Source organism: Otolemur garnettii, unplaced genomic scaffold (assembly GCF_000181295.1).
Source record: "Otolemur garnettii isolate 467f Iridium unplaced genomic scaffold, OtoGar3 scaffold00213, whole genome shotgun sequence".
Taxonomy (NCBI): domain Eukaryota; kingdom Metazoa; phylum Chordata; class Mammalia; order Primates; family Galagidae; genus Otolemur; species Otolemur garnettii.
Window position 1 is genome coordinate 1607726 of NW_003852608.1, and position 4517 is coordinate 1612242.

At 40.3% G+C, this 4517-nt stretch overlaps 1 pseudogene; it reads left to right on the forward strand.

The window, feature by feature from the left end:
* Positions 1 to 1816: 1816 nt before the first annotated feature.
* On the forward strand, positions 1817 to 2721 carry LOC100949844 (annotated as a pseudogene).
* The last annotated feature ends 1796 nt before the right edge of the window (positions 2722 to 4517 follow it).

Here is a 4517-nt window from a genome sequence, read left to right on the forward strand (position 1 = left end):
TTTTTGGGGTGCTCTGAGGATGTACAAAAGAGACATGGTATTTTTTCTAGCCACCATTAGGATTATATTTGTTTATTTTTACACTTTTTAAGAAGGCAAAGAAGGGTGAAGTTGTGGCCGAGATGGAAACAAGGTATTCCTCTTTGAAATTGTTTCTGGTATACAGAAAATTTACCTTGGAAATGCTTATAAATCCCTTCTAATCTGCCACGGCTAAGGTCAGGATCTCATTTGCCAGATTATTTCAAGTGCCTCCCACATTTGTTAGGCAAGACCTTTCACAATCTGACCCCCACGCACCCATAGCACCATAGCCCATTACATATGCATCAGTTATACAAATCGTCAACTAAATTCCATAAACAAATATTGAGAACTTAATTCACAAAGTACAGTATTATATTTTGGGAGTACTAAATTTAACCACATATGTTCACACTATGGTTGAAAGAAGGACTCATGAACAAATAACTCAAAATAGTATGGCATGTGATATAGCCAAGGCATACGAGACAAAGAAGTGGGACAAGGGAGAGAGTGAGATGTTTTTCTTGTTGTGGGTCAGGGAAAGGTTCACAGAAGAGGACACTCTTGAGTAAAAAAGATTGAAGGTTTGCAGGATGAATAAACTTAACAGGCAGATATGGAAAAAAGAAAAGGCCTGGCAGAAAGAAGTCCTCATAGGGTAAAAGCTGATTCCTTTGGGGAAACGTATGTTGTCTGATATTGCTAGGCACAAGGGAGAAGTCAGAGGTACGACTGGAGAAATAAGAGGGAATCAGACTGAGGGGACCATACACATCTGCTAAGGGGGTAAGACATTGAGACTTCACTTCATAGACGCTGAAGAACTATGTGCATTTTAGGCTAGGCAGTCATCAGGGGATTTTATAAGTTTTTGTAAGAATCCTCTGGTAACAGATTCTTTGAAGGAGATTAAGCCTGGAGGTTGAAATGTCAGGTAGGAAGCCATGATTCTGGCCCAACTTTGGGAAGATAAAGGTTGACCTAGTGTGTGTGTGGCAAACAAAAGGAGTGGACGATTGGGAAAGCAGAGAAGTTGACTCATACATACAGGTTTATTACTATGGAAATGAAAAGTTCAAGGACAGTTTGCTTCAAGTTCAAAGTTTCTAGATTCTATGACAGGTGGCTGGTGTTGTTATTGACTAAGACTCCACGTGCAAGAGAACAGGTCTGCACTGGAGGGGAACAGGCGCTTGCTGTGAACTAGCTTGTCTTTCAACACCGAGTAAACCTCTAGGAGGAGAAACAAGGGGACAGCTGGTTGTCCAGGTCCACTATGGCTGATGTACTTGAGGACAACTGCCCCAGTGGAGCTGATGTGCAAAGCAAGCGAGGAAATCCACACAATGCTTTTCACAACCAGTTAACAGAGTAATGTTGGGCCAGTCTTTTCATCCATCCCCTCACATTAAACAATCTTTGCCACTCTGCACCCTCCAAAAAGTTTTATTTAAGTCTGATATTTGTAGCCAGGTCAGGATCTACAGACAACCATTCCTCAATAAGTATGTTTGAATAGACACAAGATCCAAAGAACTTAAATCATTTTTTACCAAGCTCTCATCTAGATTTCCTGCTGCTACAGTTGAAAGTCATTGCCTAAGATGATAGAATGGTACCTGGCATAAAATTTGCACTTTCAAAATATGATTAAAAAATATTTCATGAGAGGTCCTTCTCCATCCGCATCCCTGCCTTTCTCTGCTCTCTGCCGCTCTGCAGGAGGTTCAGGGCACTTGAGTCACACTGTCTGGTCCTGCATTGCCTTCACCTGACCTGACAAGTCGCCATGGAACAGGTTCCCAAAGGCACCGTGAATGACTTTCCTGGATTTGATGAGTGGGCCAATGCAGAAACTCTTCGGAAGGCCATGAAAGCCCTGGGCGCCGATGAAGAAAGCATCCTGACTCTGTTGACAGCCCAAAGTAATGCTCAACGCCAGAACATCTCGGTGGCTTTTAAAACTCTGTTTGGCAGGGATTTTTTGGATGACCTGAAATCAGAATTAACTGGAAAATTTGAAAAATTAATTGTGTCTCTGATGAAACCCTCTTGGCTTTATGACACCTATGAACTGAAGCATGCCCTTAAGGGAGCTGGGACCAGTGAAAAAGTCCTGACAGAAATTACTGCTTCATTGACACCTGAAGAGCTAAGAGGCATAAAACAAGTTTATGAAGAAGAATATGGCCCGAGCCTGGAAGATGTTTCAGGCTGGAGAACCTAAATGGGGGACAGATGAAGAAAAGTTTGTCACCATCCTGGGAACACGAAGTGTGTCTCATCTGAGAAGGCTGTTTGACAAATACATGACTATATCAGGATTTCAAATTGCGGAAACTATTGACCGGGAGACTTCTGGCACTTTGGAGCAACTACTTCTTGCTGTTGTGGAATATATTCGAAGTATACCTGCCTACTTTGCTGAGACCCTCTACTATGCTATGAAGGGAGCTGGGACAGATGATCACACTCATCAAAGTCATGGTGTCTAGGAGGGAGATTGACCTGTTTAACATTAGAAAGGAGTTTCAGAAGAATTTTGCCACCTCTCTTCATTCCATGATTGAGAGTGATACATCTGGGGACTATAAGAAAGCCCTCCTTCTGCTCTGTGGTGGAGAAGGTGACTGAGGTGCCCCCAGGACGGTGCTCCCTACTCAGCACCTGCACAGCCCTACTGCCTCCCTGCAGCACGTCCAGCTGCACTTCTTATACACCAGTGCTCAGCACATTGCCTCACTCAAACTATATGCTATGACCAACATAACTGTCATAGGAGAACAGAGCGCTGCTTCCTTCTGATCTTTGGTTAAGATCTTACTATCTCTTTGGCTGCTGTAGTGCCAAAGTGTACTTAACGTTACTAAGTCCAATGTGTGGGTCATTCATATTTTCCTTTAAGAGATCAGATTGCTTTTAGCCTTTAAAAAAAATTCCCTTATATTAAATTGATAACTGTTTTACCTTAATCAGAACCTTAGCTTTGAAATTGTGAACTCCTAAAAGTGTTACTAGCCAAGTTTGTTACTAAACTAAACCTGCAAAATTATGGGGGCTGTATTCAAAAGATTGATGAGAAATAAACTTTTCCTTCTCCCTGAAAAAAAATTTTTCATTAATATTTATATTTCTTTAACATTGCAAGAGGGCATATTGGAAAACAGCCAATGGTAGAATAGGTATTAAATTTTACTTTATTAATAGAAAAGTAGAGTAATCGTCTGCCTCTATCTTGTCCCTCTTCATGTGAATTTTCACTCAGTGAGCAGCAACCACATAAGGTTTTCCTAGTTGCTGTCACTGTGTATATTACATAATTATTTTTCAAGTGAAATTATTACAAAATCATACATTCCTTAATAAAAATATTATATTTTCTCTCTTTTTATAACCCCCCTGAGGCACACAGCATCTACATGGGGATATTTACTGGAGTTTCTTTAAGCGTGGATAGCCAAATTGCTAGGATCCACACATAACTGATGGCACCGTGGAAGCCAGTGCCGTGTTGTACAACTGGTTCATGACTTATTTTGCAATGCAAATGATTTTATCGGTTGTTTTTCATTTTATAAAAGTGTCTTTGCTAATATCAAAACACATAGAGCTATTCACTTCTACTCCTTTTTATCTATAGGCAGCTTAACATTCCCCGTCAGAGCAGGCATTTTAAACAAAAGAAAAATTTAAGTACAAATCAGATGTGCTTCTCAATAATTGCAGTGTGCTCCATTTCATAACAGTTTATCCCACACATTTTTGCTGAGATTCTTTCACATACATGCTTGGTCCCAGGTTCTTTGGAGAACACCTGACTTTTCTGTACCAGTCCCCATTTCCCTTTTTGCTGTATGGAGAGATGATGGCTTTCTCTTATCCTCTAGTCTAGGTAGGTAGTTGAGTCACTGCTGAGAGCCCTTCACTCCAGCTTCTTTCTGCTGTGTCCTTCCCGGCAAGCCCCCTCATCACACCATCTGCACTTCACACCTGACTCCTCCTGTCTGTTGAAAGGAATGAATGGCAAGTGAGTGGTTTGTTTGGATTTTCTGACACTCAACTGAGATTACACAAAACCAAGAAAATTTTCATTATCAAATTTAATTAAGAGACAGCAACACCATCATGGTCAAATTCATATTTGATAAATGCATCAGACAAGACTCATTCTTTAATATCAAATTCGTGGCACTTTCAAGGTTGTTCTTCTGATTTGCATAGCTGAAGGGACCAAGAAGTTTTATTTCTCATCCTAGGGGATCAACAACTGCTTCCTGATTTTCTGGCCCTTGTTCCACCATGATGGAAGTTCAAGTGAAATAGTCACTTTCTCACTCTTCTGGGAACAAAGCAACTTAGAAGTATCTGGTATTTTTTTTAGAACTTTTTTCTTCTTTCATAGGTTAGTAATAGAACACTGTCACTGATATAAAAAATAAGTTATTATTTTTTATCTCAGGATAATGAAATTTGAATAAGGAAAAAAGAAA